At 45.3% G+C, this 18299-nt stretch overlaps 2 non-coding genes across 2 annotated transcripts; both read right to left on the bottom strand.

Annotated features, from left to right (window-relative positions):
• Positions 1–1544: 1544 nt before the first annotated feature.
• trnas-aga lies at positions 1545–1627 on the bottom strand. Its single transcript has one exon. It is a non-coding gene; the product is annotated as a tRNA-Ser (tRNA).
• A 2813-nt stretch (positions 1628–4440) lies between these two features.
• trnak-uuu lies at positions 4441–4533 on the bottom strand. Its single transcript has 2 exons — positions 4497–4533; positions 4441–4476 (listed from the first exon to the last, which is right to left on the bottom strand). It is a non-coding gene; the product is annotated as a tRNA-Lys (tRNA).
• Between the last annotated feature and the right edge of the window lie 13766 nt (positions 4534–18299).

The raw sequence follows: 18299 nt of genomic DNA on the forward strand, positions 1-18299 counted from the left end.
CCCCCACTATATGGTGTGTTCATTTGTCAGGGTTGTGGTTTTAGCTGGTTGTCATCCAGCAGTTCAGTTGTCACACTCTGCAATCCTCAATCATTTTCTTCCAGCCAAACTTGTCCAAACAGTCCCTGGAATTAGATAAACAGGCTCTGTTCCTTGGCAAACCATGCTCACTCCATTCTAAACGCAGGAATTCCCATGTCTAGGTAGGATGATTGGAAGGCTCCAACTTGCTATAAGCGTGATGATGGGTTTCCGAGACCAGGTTGATAACCAGAAGATTTCATTGTAGGTCATCTGTTACAATATTTTTCTTTCAAAATTTTGATCCATAAATTCTAATATGGTTGAAGGAGGGTGAGTGAAGGACTATGATGGGCGAAATGCTGAAATGTTGAACTGTATCCTCAATTGTTTTATCACCGTAGAAGAACTTAGTAGAAGTAAACTAGTGTTTTTTTTAGGGAAAATGTATATATTCATTTCACGTTTCAGTATATTCTGTAAAGCGCTTCGAAACGTCTAGAAGACATGATAAGGCGCTTTATCAAAGCATTATTATTATTATTAATATTGATTAAATGAAAAGAGAGACAATTTCGAATACAGATTCATTGTGCACTCAGTTAACCGTAAAACATTTTTTAAAAATGTGAAGAGGAAAATCGACGATTGCAGTGACTCGGATTCGGACCGAGGTTACTACAGTCACAAAACAGAGTGCTAACCACTATACGATCACAGGTATACATACACCTGCCTCCACATATAGTGCAGTTGCACACAAGTATAAGAAACGATGTGCAATTATGTTTATAGAATTAACATGTTATTCGCTGCTGCTCTGGATGTGTATTCTCTTATTCCTGTACAACAGAACGTTTAATATAAAATAACGAAGTGAATAATTAAGGCATTCTGATTTTTTTGGTAGAAAATATTGTTCGAAATTTAGGATCAATTATTATTTGATAGATAGTACCAACAGCAAAAGCTGTGCAAACAATACTTGTACATAATTTATCAATGAGAGAGGAGTGGATTTGTGATTTTTGTCATGAATCGATTCCTTCCTGAATTTCTAACCTAACTAGTTGGTGAGCTCCGGTCTCTCAGCGTCTCGATGGATGAGGTTGTGGATTGTTTGAGTCGAGTAGTTCCCGATTCTAACTGATGTTGTGACTGAAGAAACACAAAATTACAAACGATTACAAAGTTGTTCATGATATTATTTAAATTGCGAATAAAAATTGAAGAATATATTTCATCCAGACGAGGACCTTTCTTGTGTGGGTTTGAATAATCAACCTTCCGGTTAACAGCCGAACGCTCTAACCCATTGCACCACAGAGACTTCTATACACATTTTTGCAAGAAACGTAGAAATACTTATTGACACAATTGTTGTCACAGGCAAATCCTGCGCCGATAAGAAATGACGAGTCTCCATCACGCCTCTTCCACAGGTTATCACAATTCACAGTTATTATAAATGTGGAAACATTCCGACAAACAGTGGCACAATTATAATAACAGGGAGCAATATCCGTAGTCGGCAGGATTCGAACCTGCGCGGGAAGTTTCCCAATGGATTTCTAGTCCATCGCCTTAACCACTCGGCCACGACTACTGACAAACTAATAAAAAACGAATTTGGAGAAAATCTTTCCAGCTCCTGATTCCTTTATTAATAATTCCTTGATTAAAATTGTCATTTGATTTGATTCCTTGCATTTCATACAGTGGAATAGCAAGTTATCATATTGTCGAGACATCTCCAAGACTTTGATAAGATTTTTTATTAAGTGACATACGTTGTGAAAATGTATTTCTGCAGAACCTCTGCACCAATTTGCCGACAACAAATAGCCGTGACTTGAATGGCTAAAGTTATCCTGGCAATTTTTGGCCACAACATTTTAAATAAACTTGAATCACTTAAACGCCCACTATATGGTCTATTTATTTGTAAGGGTTGCGGCTTCAGTCGGTGATCATCGAGCAGTTTCTCCGTCACACTCTGCAGTCCGCAATCCTTTTTATCTTGCAGATCCTGTTCCAATTATTCCCTGGGATTAGATAAAGAGGCTGTTCCCTGGTAAACTATGCCCATTCCCTTCAAAACACAGGAATTCACAGGTCAGGATGCTTAGAAGTTTCCAACTTCCAATAATCATGATGATCCGTTTCTGACGCCAGGCTGATAACCAGATTGTTGTCTCGGGAGAAACCTGGATTGAGAAGAAACGACACACCTATAAGTGAGTTTTCCAAAAGTGAAACCTGAATACAAATAGATGGAAACACTGACCACTGTGTGATGTGGGATTGTTTGCCCATCAGCTCCTTGTTGTCCCACAACTGACATCCAAATAAAATACAAATGCTTTTAAAACTTAATTTGGATCAACTCAGCAATTAATTTTGGAAGAAAGTTTTTTGGAGAATAGTTTGAAATGTCTTCAGAAATATAAGAGTTCGTGATAGTACATTATTTTATTCATCCTGAGCTGGAATGATTTATGAAGACATATAGCGAAATTGGATTTGTTGATCGGTTGTGGTGTGTGGTTTTCGAAATATTCCAAAACGTTTCTCATTTGCTTCATTGCTGAGCGGGAACAGCTTTTACTTTTTCTTGGTTGTCGGAAGATATTTACCTCTTGACAACGAAAGGGATTCCTGGAGCTGGAGAAGTGAAGCTAATTGATGATGGAATCAAACTGATCGAACGGCCATTGATAATACCAAAGTCTCAGGGCATTGCCACTTGCACAGAAAACGTTGGCCGCGGGTTTATCATTGGAAGATGGAGTCATATTGGTACCTTCTGCACACAACTGATTTTCTTCAGAAAATACATCCAACGCGGTCGACATAAAGGATGAACAACATCAGGAGCATTTGATAGCAGTGAGTTTCAAACCCACGTCCCCAAACGGACTGGAAATTAAATCCAGCGCCTTAGACCGCTCGGCCACTCTACTCTATGTTTGCTCTTGTCTGCAAAACACATGTAACAACACAGCTCACGACTTTTGTTAAAATTTTGTTTGCTGCTATTTAACGATTTTATTACAAATTTCAAGCATTATTACATTGATGTTCAACAAATCTATTTGGGGATTTATTTTAATTGATTGCCACACTGCACCTCTTTACAAATAAATTGTCAGAATTTAAACTTTTTTGATAGGATCAGGTGCCATTGGTTTGAAAATCTTGCAAAGCACCAGTCGCTTCCTTCCAGGCTGCAAGACCTTGAGCTCTTCTTATTTCCTATTTCAGCGATAATAAACCATTTCTCTACGTGCATTAGGAAGATTCAATTTAATTCCAGGTGTTACATCGCATCGCTGAATTTCAGCAATTTTACGAAAGATCTGAAAGTTGCTCGGAATAATATTTCAGTTTTATTCATTTCTCCATAAAAATAGGATCATAGAAATTTCCGTAGTGTAGTGGTTATCACGTTCGCCTCACACGCGAAAGGTTCGAAACCTGGCGCGAACACTTATTACATTTTTATTATAAATAAACCATTCTTGAATATTAACGAACACACAATCTTCGAACTGAAGTGCTTGGAGACGCGTAACATACCGACACTATGAAAAGAATGGGCATTTGTACAGCTGGAAACCAACATAGATTTCAGCAAAGCAAAAAACATAAAACGTTGTTTCAGCTGATGAACTGAATTCCGTGGTTGCTGCGGTTTTGAAGCACATGATGTCGCATAAACACGTGTAGAGTCGGTTTCCGTTTGATCTGAACTGATCGAGTCATTGCAGAATATAATCTATTAAAGTGAAATGAGTAACATGATGACGCCATCTATTGCTCTCAACTTATTCCCCTGTTAGCAAAAATATCACTTTAGAGTGCGGCGATCACAGTCAGATGTGGATAATTTGTTTTCATTTAACAACAATAAATTGCATTTCACACAAGACAATACAGAGTGGAAGATACAGACGTGAAACTCCAAGGAAGAGTATATTAGAGATGCGGCGCGGAGACCTGTGTGATTAGGTTTCACTGTGGAGATTGGAGACACATAGAGAGTGATTGAGTTGGAGAAACAGAGGTAGATTTCCAGAGCCTGGTGTGTTGTGACTTAATGTCAACACCTTTAGTGACATTTAAAGGTCGGGCACAAACAGAAGGTCAGTGTGAGCTGAGGGCAGGAGGTGGGCAGAGACCCACAAGGAAGCTCAGCGTTAGCTCAGTGCATGATGTCACCGGGATCTCGTTTAACTTGGAAAGAAGAAACTGTGATAGTTTTGTATAAAAATTACGATATTAATCTCATACTGCATGTCATCTTTTTGAAACAGTAGAAAAGTAAATTAACATTTGTACCTTCTCATTTACACCCCCACACCATAACCCCCCCTCCCCCCCACCACACCATTACACCCCTAAAATAAATATACGGAACGCCCAAACAGGGACTTGAACCCTGGACCCTCAGATTGCCGTCAAATTGATCACTTTAAAAGTCTAATGCTCTACCGACTGAGCTATCCGGGCTCCGTGATCTCTATTTTCTCCATATAAAAGGCCTGGTCTCTGTATAACAGACCTGGTCTCCGAAAACAGACCTGGTCTCTCTATATATTAGACGCCTCGTCTCTGTGTAACCGGCCTGGTCGCTGCATAACAGACCTGGTCTCTGTATAAAAGACCGGGTCTCTGTACAATTGATGTCTCTGTAACATTGTCGGTCTCTGTATAGCAGGGCTGGTCTCTGTATAACAATCCTGGTCGCTCCATAACTGGCCTGGTCCCTTTATAACATGCCTCACCTCTGAATAACTGGGGGTAGTATTCACGATTGATTAGATGAGGGTACAGGAGGTAAACAAAGTGAGTTCTGAATATTGAAGATGCTTTTGAACAAGGCTAAAGTGCGAAGCAGCTTATTCGCTATAAAAACTAATAATTTGGTTGTGACTGGCCACAACTTTTTGTTGTTGGTTAACTGTGGCTCCTCCACTTTTGCACAGTTAGGAATAACTTCTTTTAAAAACACGATGAAATTTTGAGAGCTTATATTGGCCTTGAAATAATATGATAACATGTTAAATCAGATGTAACGGGCTTCTATTTGATGGATGATATTTGTTGCATCGACTGGAGCTGGGTTTGGAAGCCATCCGGGAGTGGGGGGGGGGGGGCGGTGGGGGAAGGAGTTGAATGGGAAGTCTGAGGAATGAGACTGAGAAGTCGTTTCTAGAATGCAGAATTACTGAAGAATGTATAGGCTGTTCCTGTCCCTATTTGTCTCTGTGACACGATAACTTTGTGACTTCCGTTATTCCTATTCAACTTCAGAAAACATAACTTCGATATAAGTGCACAGTAACCAACACCGATTCTAAGCTGTTTGGACAATTGCTTTTCAGAGTCCAGTAATACCAATCGCTCAGAACGCAAACATCCAAAAATATCTGCAATAGAAGTGTGAAATTGGGTGAAAAGATTCCGTATGTCCAGGACTGTGGTTGTGACAAGGACAGGAAGTAAAAGTAAAGGAACGTGTCTCCACGAGCATCCAAAATCGACCAAAAACAAATGGCAAACATTATCTTTCCACCATGTCCTTCGATTCACACCAACATTTTTTTTAGTTTAAATTTCAGTGGATCAAGTTTGCGTGGGTCTCGGCCGACTGCAGTCATAGAGAATTGTGGAAACGGGCAACGGTGCCTCGGTGGGGAACAGCGAAGCATGTCATGACACGTATTTTCGGTATGAAGGAGTTTTGAATGTCGAAAGGGATACATGTTGACTACGTAAGATGTAGAGTGCATCCACGAAATTTAATGCTGTCGGTGCCGGAGTTGTGGAGGCGCTGAGGGGAGCCAAGCACCTGGGCCTCGGTTTTGTTAACATTCAATTGGAGAAAGTTATCTCTCACCCGGCACTTGATGTCTGAAAGGCAATCTTCGAGAACAGCAGTGGACCTGCAGTCTCACCTCCTCTCCCTTTAACTGAAACTTCGTGGTTGTGTTCTTGGTTAAAATCCTAATTTCTGACGATCTCCTCTTTGTCTCCACAAACGGTTTCTTCTTCAGCCCCCGCAAAGCATCGTGCAGCATTTCTTGGATATTTGCCCTTTGTCCTCTCGTATTCGAATATATGTTCTGGTTGTTTAGAGCGGAGTGCAAAGTTTTTTGCAGACGGATATGTTAAATCGGATGCCGCTGAAAAATTGTGTCCTCATTTTTCTATTGGCCCATCAGCAGCGAGAGCAGCCCTTCTTGTCTTGTCGAAGTTCCCCACAATCGGATACTCCATCCCACGGTCCCTTCTCCTCGCTTCCTTCCTTGACACCTTCAAAGCCGGTCTCAAAACCCATCTGTTCGGACGTGCCTTTCGTCTCTCTCTCAGCTCTCTGCCTTTCCTAAGCTCTGTACCATGACTCCCCCACCCCAACACCACCCCTCCCCCAACCCTCACCATCAGACCCACCCCTAAAGGATCCCTCCACCAACCCCTCACCCCCAACCCTCCACCCGACTGGGGCCCCGACTCCTGACTCTTCAGCGCTATGGGACGTCCTCCCGTCGCGAAAGTCGAATTTGTGGAGTCCCGTAGCTCAGTGGTTAGAGCACTCGCTTTGCAAGTGAGAGACCTGAGTTCAATTCCAGGCAGAGGGCGAAACCTCGGGCAAGTTTCCTTACTGCACACAGAGCCTAATAATAATCCCTCCAAAAAAACAACAATAAATTGGTCATTTTCAATCTACGACTGTTTGTGGGACATTGCTGTGCGCAATTGGCCGCCGCGTTCGCCAACAAATCTACAGTCAATTCACTTTACAGTATATTCTGTGAAGCGCTTTGGGACGTCCTCCCGACGTGAAAAGCGCTATATCAAATGCAAAGATTATTATTATTATCATTATTATAAATATCATTTTGTTGTTGTTGTAGTTGTTGTTGTGTAATAGGGCCACTCAGAGCAGAGGGCAGAATAAGAAAAGAACGAACCGAGTGGAGGTAATAAAACGGTTGGAGGCGCTCAAGGCGGACACATAGCGGAGTAACTGTGCCGTACAACATGGCGGTTCGCGGTGGGTTGGAGTGCCGTACAACATGGCGGTTCGCGGTGGGTTGGGGTGCCGTACAACATGGCGGTTCGCGGTGGGTTGGAGTGCCGTACAACATGGCGGTTCGCGGTGGGTTGGAGTGCCGTACAACATGGCGGTTAGCAGTGGGTTGGAGTGCCGTACACGCACAAGTACACACACACGTTTACGAGGACGATAGACGTGCTGACGTCGGCTCGAGCGCAGCCTGAGAGCGTCATGACGTCATGGCCCTGGAGACCGTCGGGCGCAGCTCAAGAGAAACAAAGACAAAGAACAATGGCGGCGGCAGCGGTTACAGAGAGAGAGAGTGAGAGAGAGAAGAGAGAGAGGAACATTGCTGCCGCAGGTCAGTCGCTGTCTCTCTCTCTCTCTCTCTCACACTCACTCTCTCTCTGTCACCATCACCGCCACAGACCCCGGAAACTACAGCTCCCGTCAGACCGCGCGGCTCAGAGCCCTCGGGGGAGGGGTCAGAGACACAGTGACACAGAGACAGAGACATCTCCACACAGTCCCTCACACACGCAGTGTCTCTCTCTCTGACACACACATACACACAGTCTCTCTCTCACACACACAAAATCTCTTTCTCATACACAGAGTCTCTCACTCTCACACACACACAGTCTTTCTCTCTCTCACACACTCTCTCTCTCCTTCACACACAGTCTCTCACTCTCACACACACAGTCTCTCTCTCTCACACACACACACAGTGTTTCTCTCTCACTCTCTCACACACACAGTCTCTCACTCTCACACACGCACAGTCTCTCACTCTCACACACACACAGTCTCTCTCTCTCTCTCTCTCTCTCTCACACACACAGTCTCTCTCACACACAATCTCTCTCTCTCACACACACAGTTTCTGTCTCACTCACAGTCTCTCTCTCACTCTCTCTCACACACACAGTCTCTCTCTCTCACACACATACAGTCTCTCACACGCAATCTCTCTCTCTTTCTTACACACACAGTCTCTCTCTCACAAACACACACACATACACAGTCTCTCTCTCATACACAGAGTCTCACTCTCACAAACGGTCTGTCTCTTACACAGCATCTCTCCCACACACACACGCGCACAATATCTCACATACACACTGTGTCTCATACACACATTTTCCCACACAAACACACAATCTTTCTCTCTCACACACAAAGTCTCTCTCTCTCACACACACACATTCTGTCTTTCACTCTCTCTCACACACACAGTCTCTCTCTCTCTCACACACACACATTCTCTCTCTCTCCCACACACAGTCTCTCACTCTCACACACACGCACACAATCTCTCTCTCTCTCTCACACACACACATTCTCTCTTTCACTCTCTCTCACACACACTCTCTCTCTTTCACACACAAAAACAGTCTCTCTCACACACAAACACAGTCTCTGTCTCACACACAGTCTCTCTCTCATACACACACAGTCTCTCTCTCATACACAGAGTCTCTTACTCTCACACACAGTGTCTCTCTCCCACACACACACAGACTCTCTCTCTCTCACACACTGTCTCTCTCTCACACACAGTCTCTCTCTCATACAGAGTCTCTCAATCTCACACACACATTCTCTCTCCCTCACACACAGTCTCTCTCTCACAAATACAGTCTCTCTGTCCCACACACACAGAGTCTCTCTCTCTCTCGCTCTCACACACAGAGCTGTACACACAGTCTATCTCTCTCACACACACACATTCTCTCTCTCACTCTCTCTCAAACACACAAAAACAGTCTCTGTCTCACACACACACACATTCTCTCTCTCTCACACACACTCTCTCTCTCTCCCTCACACACAGTCTCTCTCTCACAAACACAGTCTCTCTCTCACACATACATAGAGTCTCTCTCTCTCTCACTCTCACACGCAATCTCTATCTCTCTCACATACACAGTTTCTGTCTCACTCACACACTGCCTCTCTCTCTCTTTCTCTCTTGCTCTCACACATACACAGTCTCACTCACACAAGCAATCTCTCTCTCTCTCACACACACGCACAGTCTATCTCTCACAAACATACACACAATCTCTCTCACACTTACACACAGTATCTCAAACGCACACACAAACAAAGAGTCTCTATCGCACATATTTTCTATCTCTCACACACACAAACACATTCTCTCACACACATACTCAGTCTCTGTCTCTCACTCACAGTCTCTCTCTCTCACACACAGAGTCTCTCACTTTCACACACACACAGACTCTCTCTCTCACACACACAATGTCTCTCTCCCACACACACACAGTCTCTCTCTCTCTCTCACACACACATAGTCTCTAACTCACAAACAGTCTCTCTCTCTCACACACACAATCTCTCTCTCACTCTCTCTCACACACACACATACTCATTCTCCCTCTCACTCTGTCTCACACTCCCAGTCTCTCTCTCACATACACACGGTCTCTCTCTCACTCTCTCTCACACACACACACACACACACATTCTCTCTCTCACACTCTCTCACACACACAGTCTCTCTCTCAAACACACAGTTTCTATCTCTCACACACACAGTCTCTCTCTCTCTCACTCTCACAGACAAAAACACACACAGTTTCTCTCACACAGATGCACACAATCTCTCACTCTCACAGACACACACTCACATACTCTCTCTCTCTCTCTCTCTCTCGCTCTCACACACACACAGATACACACAGTCGATCTCTCTCTCTCACACACAGTCTCTCTCTCACTGCCTCTCACAAACACACTTTCTCACTCTCACTCTCTCTCACACACACAGTCTTTCTCACACACACAAACACAGTCTCTCTCTCACACACCTACACGGTCTGTCTCTCACACAGTCTCTCCCTCTCTCAAACACACAGTCTCTCGCTCATACACAGTCTCTCAATCTCACACACATACAGTCTCTCTCTCTCCCACACACAAAGAGTATCTCTCTCTCTCACACATTTTCTCTCTCTCACACACACAAACACAGTCTCTCTCTCACACTGATTCACAGTCTCTGTCTCTCACTCACAGAGTCTCTCACTTTCACACACACACAGTCTCTCTCTCTCACACACACAATGTCTCTTTCCCACACACACACACACACACACAGTCTCTCCCTCCCTCTCACACACACTCTCTCTCTCTCTCCCTCACACACAGTCGTTCTCTCACACACAGTCTCTCTCTCACACAAACACAAAGTGTCTCTCTCTCACACACAAACGGTCTCTCTCCCACACACACCCACAGTCTCTCTCTCTCTCACTCTCTCTCACACACAGTCTCTCTCTCACACACACACAGTTTCTGTCTCACTCACACACTGTCCCCCTCTCTCGCTTTCTCTCTCGCTCTCACACACACACAGATACACACAGTCTATCTCTCACACACACATACACAGTCTCTCACTCATACACACACAGTCGATCTCTCACACAAACATACACACAGTCTCTCTCTCTCTCACACACAGTCTCTCACACAAACACACAGTGTCTCTCTCTCACACACAGTCTCTCTCTCACACACAGTCTCTCTCACTCTCTCACACACACAGTTTTTCTCTCACACACACAATCTCTCTATTTCTCTCTCTCTCACACACACAGATAAACACAGTCTATCTCTCTCACACACACATATACACAATCTCTCTCACACTTACACACAGTATCTCACACAGACACACACAGTCTCTCTCTCTCACACAAACAAAGAGTATCTCGCTCTCACACACATTTTCTCTCTCTCACACACACAAACCCAGTCTCTCTCTCACATAAACAAAGTCTCTCTCTCTCTCCCTCTCACACACACCGTCTCTCTCTCACTCTCTCTCTCACACACACACATTCTGTCTCTCACTCTCTCTCACACACACAGTCCCTCTCTCTCTCTCTCTCTCTGACACACAAAAACACCGTCTCTCTCTCACACATACACAGTCTATCTTTCTCACACACACATACACACAGTCTCTCTCACATTTACACACAGTATCTCACACTTACACACAGTATCTCACACACACAAACCCAGTCTCTCTCTCACATAAACAAAGTCTCTCTCACTCTCACACACACACAGTCTCTCTCTCACTCTCTCTCACACACACACATTCTCACTCTCACTCTCTCTCTCACACGCAGTCTCTCTCTGACACAAACACACAGTATTTCTCTCACGCACACAGTCTCTCTCTCACACACACACACACAGCCTCTCTCTGACACACACAGTCTCTCTCTCTTTCACAAACACTATTTCTGTCTCACTCACACACTGTCCCTCTCTCTCTTTCTCTCTCGCTCTCACACACACACAGTCTCTTTCTCTCACACTCACAGTCTCTCTCTCACACAGAGTCTCTCTCTCTCACAAAAACACAAAGTGACTCACACACACAGTCTCTCTCTCTCTCACACACAGTCTCTCTCACACACAAACACAGTCTCTCTCTATCTCACTCTCTCACACACATAGTCTCTCACTCTCTCTCACACACACAGTCTCTCTCTCACTCTCTCTCACATACACAGTCTCTCTCTCTCACACACACAGTCTCTCTCTCTCACAAAAACACAAAGTGACTCACACACACAGTATCTCTCTCTCTCACACACAAACGGTCTCTCTCTCACACACAAACACAGTCTCTCTCTCTCTCACTCTCTCACACACATAGTCTCTCACTCTCTCACACACACACAGTCTCTCTCTCTCTCACACACACAGTCTCTCTCTCTCACACGCACCTTCTCACTCTCACCCTCTCTCACACTCACAGTCTCTCTCTCACACACACAATCTCTCTCACTCACACACACAGTCTATCTCTCATACACACACACACAGTGTCTCTCTCTCACTCTCACACACAGTCTCTCTCTCTCTCACACACAGTCTCTCTCTCATACACACACACAGTCTCTCTCTCTCTCATACACACTGTTTCTGTTTCACTCACACACTGTCCTTCTCTCTCTCTTACTCTCCCGCTCTCACACACACACAGATACACACAGTCTATCTCTCTCACACACACACATAGTCTCTCTCTCACTCTCTCACACACACAGTCTCTCTCTCTCTCTCTCTGACACACACAAACACAGTCTCTCTCTCACACACATACACAGTCTCTCTCTCATACACAGAGTCTCTCACTCACACACACAGTCTTTCTCTCTCTCTCACACACACAGTTACTGTCTCACTCACACGCTATCCCTCTCTCCTTCTCTCTCACATTCACACACACAGATACACAGAGTCTATCTCTCTCTCACACACATACACAGTCTCTCTCTCTCTCTCTCACACACAGTCTCTCTCTCTCTCACACACACACAGTCTCTCTCTCTCATACACACACACAGTCTCTCTCTCTCACCTCTCACACACACAGTCTCTCTCTCGTACAAACACACAGTCTCTCTCTCACACACACACACAGTCTTTCTCTTTCCCTCTCACACACACTGTTTCTGTCTCACTCACACAATGTCCCTCTCTCTCTCTTTCTCTCTCACTCTCACACACACAGAGATACACACAGTCAATCTCTCTCACACACACAGTCACTCTCTCTCACACACAAACACAGTCTCTCTCTCACACACACAAACACATTCGCACTCTCACCCTCTCTCACACTCAGTCTCTCTCACACACACACAGTCTCTCTCTCTCACACACACAGTCTCTCTCTCTCACTCTCTCACACACACAGTCTCTCTCTCACACACAGTCTCTCTCTCTCTCTCACACACACTGTTTCTGTTTCACTCACACACTGTCCTTCTCTCTCTCTTACTCTCCCGCTCTCACACACACACAGATACACACAGTCTATCTCTCACACACGCACATATAGTCTCTCTCTCACTCTCTCTCACACACACAGTCTCTCTCTCTCTCTCTCTCTGACACACACAAACACAGTCTCTCACTCACACACACACACAGTCTCTCTCTCTCTCACACACACAGTCTCTCTCTCTCACACACAGTATCTCTCTCTCACGCACACAGTCTCTCTCACAGACAAACAGTCTCTCTCTCACACACACACAGTCTCTCTCTCATACACAGAGTCTCTCACTCTCACACACACACAGTCTCTCTCTCTCTCACACACAGTCTCTCTCTCTCACACACAGTATCTCTCTCACACACACAGTCTCTCTCTCTCACACACACACAGTCTCTCTCACACACACACACACAGTCTCTCTCTGTCACACACACACAGTCTCTCTCTCTCTCTCTCTCTCTCACACACACAGTCTCTCTCTGTCACAAACACACAGTCTCTCTCTCTCACTCTCTCTCACACACACACACATTCTCACTCTCACCCTCTCTCACACTCACTGTCTCTCTCTCTCTCACACACAGTCTCTCTCTCACACACAGTCTCTCTCTCTCACAGACAAACGGTCTCTCTCTCTCTCTCTCTCTCTCTCTCACACACACAGTCTCTCTCTCTCACACACAGTCTCTCTCTCACACATACACAGTCTCTCTCTCATAAACAGAGTCTCTCACTCTCACACACACAGTCTCTCTCACACACACACAGTCTCTCTCTCTCACTCTCTCTCACACACACAGTCTCTCTCTCAAACACACACAGTCTCTCTCTCATACACACACACAGTCTTTCTCTTTCCCTCTCACACACACTGTTTCTGTCTCACTCACACAATGTCGCTCTCTCTCTCTTTCTCTCTCACTCTCACACACACAGAGATAAACACGGTCAATCTCTCTCAAACACACAGTCTCTCTCTCTCACACACAGTCTCTCTCTCACACACAAACACATTCTCACTCTCACCCTCTCTCACACTCAGTCTCTCTCTCACACACACAGTCTCTCTCTCTCACACACAGTCTCTCTCTCATACACACACACAGTCTCTCTCTCTCTCTCACACACACTGTTTCTGTTTCACTCACACACTGTCCTTCTCTCTCTCTTACTCTCCCGCTGTCACACACACACATATACACATAGTCTATCTCTCACACACGCACATATAGTCTTTCTCTCACTCTCTCTCACACACACAGTCTCTCTCTCTCTCTCTCTGACACACACACACACAGTCTCTCTCTCACACACATACACAGTCTCTCTCTCATACACATAGTCTCTCACTCACACACAAACACAGTCTCTCTCTCACACACAGAGTCTCTCACTCTCACACACACAGTCTCTCTTTCTATCTCTCACACACAGTCTCTCTCTCACACACACAGTCTCTCTCTCACACACAGTCTCTCTCTCACACAAACACAAAGTGTCTCTCACAAGCACAGTATCTCTCTCTCACACACAAACGGTCTCTCTCTCTCACTCTCTCTCACACACACAGTCTTTCTCACACACACAAACACAGTCTCTCTCTCACAGACATACACAGTCTTTCTCTCACTCTCTCTCTCACACACACACACAAACACAGTCTCTCTCTCATACACAGAGTCTCTCACTCTCACACACACACAGTCTCTCTTTCTCTCTCACACACAGAGTCTCTCTCTCTCACACGCAGTCTCTCTCTCACACAAACACACAGTATCTCTCTCTCACGCACACAGTCTCTCTCACAGACAAACAGTCTCTCTCTCACACACACACACAGTCTCTCTCTCTCTCTCACACACAGTCTCTCTCTGTCACACACACACAGTCTCTCTCTCTCTCTCACACATACTGTTTCTGTCTCACACACTGTCCCTCTCTCTCTCTCTTTCTCTCTCGCTCTCACACACAAACACAGTCTCTCTCTCTCTCTCACACACTCTCTCTCTCACACAAACACAAAGTGTCTCTCACACACACAGTATCTCTCTCTCACACACAAACACAGTCTCTCTCTCTCACTCTCTCAGACACATAGTCTCTCACTCTCTCTCACACACACAGTCTCTCTCTCTCACACACACAGTCTCTCTTTCTCACACACAAACAGAGTCTCTCTCTCACTCTCTCACACACATAGTCTCTCACTCTCTCTCACACACACAGTCTCTCTCTCTCACACACACAGTATCTCTCTCTCACACACAAACACAGTCTCTCTCTCTCACTCTCTCACACACATAATCTCTCACTCTTTCTCACATACACAGTCTCTCTCTCTCACACACACTCTCTCTCTCACACAAACACAAAGTGTCTCTCACACACACAGTATCTCTCTCTCACACACAAACACAGTCTCTCTCTCTCACTCTCTCACACACATAGTCTCTCACTCTCTCTCACACACAGTCTCTCTCTCTCATACACACAGTCTCTCTCTCTCACTCTCTCTCTCACACGCACCTTCTCACTCTCACCCTCTCTCACACTCACAGTCTCTCTCTCACACACACAATCTCTCTCACTCACACACACAGTCTATCTCTCATACACACACACACAGTGTCTCTCTCTCACTCTCACACACAGTCTCTCTCTCTCTCACACACAGTCTCTCTCTCATACACACACACAGTCTCTCTCTCTCTCATACACACTGTTTCTGTTTCACTCACACACTGTCCTTCTCTCTCTCTTACTCTCCCGCTCTCACACACACACAGATACACACAGTCTATCTCTCTCACACACACACATAGTCTCTCTCTCACTCTCTCACACACACAGTCTCTCTCTCTCTCTCTCTGACACACACAAACACAGTCTCTCTCTCACACACATACACAGTCTCTCTCTCATACACAGAGTCTCTCACTCACACACAAAGTCTTTCTCTCACTCTCACACACACAGTCTCTCTCACATTCACACACACAGATACACAGAGTCTATCTCTCTCTCACACACATACACAGTCTCTCTCTCTCTCTCTCTCACACACAGTCTCTCTCTCTCTCACACACAAACAGTCTCTCTCTCTCATACACACACACAGTCTCTCTCTCTCACCTCTCACACACACAGTCTCTCTCTCGTACAAACACACAGTCTCTCTCTCACACACACACACAGTCTTTCTCTTTCCCTCTCACACACACTGTTTCTGTCTCACTCACACAATGTCCCTCTCTCTCTCTTTCTCTCTCACTCTCACACACACAGAGATACACACAGTCAATCTCTCTCACACACACAGTCTCTCTCTCTCACACAAACACAGTCTCTCTCTCACACACACAAACACATTCGCACTCTCACCCTCTCTCACACTCAGTCTCTCTCTCACACACACAGTCTCTCTCTCTCACACACACAGTCTCTCTCTCTCACTCTCTCACACACACAGTCTCTCTCTCACACACAGTCTCTCTCTCTCTCTCACACACACTGTTTCTGTTTCACTCACACACTGTCCTTCTCTCTCTCTTACTCTCCCGCTCTCACACACACACAGATACACACAGTCTATTTCTCACACACGCACATGTAGTCTCTCACTCACTCTCTCTCACACACACAGTCTCTCTCTCTCTCTCTCTCTGACACACACAAACACAGTCTCTCACTCACACACACACACAGTCTCTCTCTCTCTCTCACACACAGTCTCTCTCTCTCACACACAGTATCTCTCTCTCACGCACACAGTCTCTCTCACAGACAAACAGTCTCTCTCTCACACACACACAGTCTCTCTCTCATACACAGAGTCTCTCACTCTCACACACACACAGTCTCTCTTTCTCTCACACACAGTCTCTCTCTCTCACACACAGTATCTCTCTCTCACGCACACAGTCTCTCTCTCACACACACACACAGTCTCTCTCACACACACACACACAGTCTCTCTCTGTCACACACACACAGTCTCTCTCTCTCTCTCTCTCTCTCACACACGCAGTCTCTCTCTGTCACAAACACACAGTATCTCTCTCTCACTCTCTCTCTCACACACACACATTCTCACTCTCACCCTCTCTCACACTCACTGTCTCTCTCTCTCTCACACACAGTCTCTCTCTCACACACAGTCTCTCTCTCTCACAGACAAACGGTCTCTCTCTCTCTCTCTCTCTCTCTCACACACACAGTCTCTCTCTCTCACACACAGTCTCTCTCTCACACATACACAGTCTCTCTCTCATAAACAGAGTCTCTCACTCTCACACACACAGTCTCTCTCACACACACACAGTCTCTCTCTCTCACTCTCTCTCACACACACAGTCTCTCTCTCAAACACACACAGTCTCTCTCTCATACACACACACAGTCTTTCTCTTTCCCTCTCACACACACTGTTTCTGTCTCACTCACACAATGTCGCTCTCTCTCTCTTTCTCTCTCACTCTCACACACACAGAGATAAACACGGTCAATCTCTCTCAAACACACAGTCTCTCTCTCTCACACACACAGTCTCTCTCTCACACACAAACACATTCTCACTCTCACCCTCTCTCACACTCAGTCTCTCTCTCACACACACAGTCTCTCTCTCTCACACACAGTCTCTCTCTCATACACACACACAATCTCTCTCTCTCTCTCACACACACTGTTTCTGTTTCACTCACACACTGTCCTTCTCTCTCTCTTACTCTCCCGCTGTCACACACACACATATACACATAGTCTATCTCTCACACACGCACATATAGTCTTTCTCTCACTCTCTCTCACACACACAGTCTCTCTCTCTCTCTCTCTGACACACACACACACAGTCTCTCTCTCACACACATACACAGTCTCTCTCTCATACACAGAGTCTCTCACTCACACACAAACACAGTCTCTCTCTCACACACAGAGTCTCTCACTCTCACACACACAGTCTCTCTTTCTATCTCTCACACACAGTCTCTCTCTCACACACACAGTCTCTCTCTCACACACAGTCTCTCTCTCACACAAACACAAAGTGTCTCTCACAAGCACAGTATCTCTCTCTCACACACAAACGGTCTCTCTCTCTCACTCTCTCTCACACACACAGTCTTTCTCACACACACAAACACAGTCTCTCTCTCACAGACATACACAGTCTTTCTCTCACTCTCTCTCTCACACACACACACAAACACAGTCTCTCTCTCATACACAGAGTCTCTCACTCTCACACACACACAGTCTCTCTTTCTCTCTCACACACAGAGTCTCTCTCTCTCACACGCAGTCTCTCTCTCACACAAACACACAGTATCTCTCTCTCACGCACACAGTCTCTCTCACAGACAAACAGTCTCTCTC

The sequence above is a fragment of the Callorhinchus milii genome, unplaced genomic scaffold, assembly GCF_018977255.1.
Source record: "Callorhinchus milii isolate IMCB2004 unplaced genomic scaffold, IMCB_Cmil_1.0 Scaffold1079, whole genome shotgun sequence".
In the NCBI taxonomy this organism is placed as follows: domain Eukaryota; kingdom Metazoa; phylum Chordata; class Chondrichthyes; order Chimaeriformes; family Callorhinchidae; genus Callorhinchus; species Callorhinchus milii.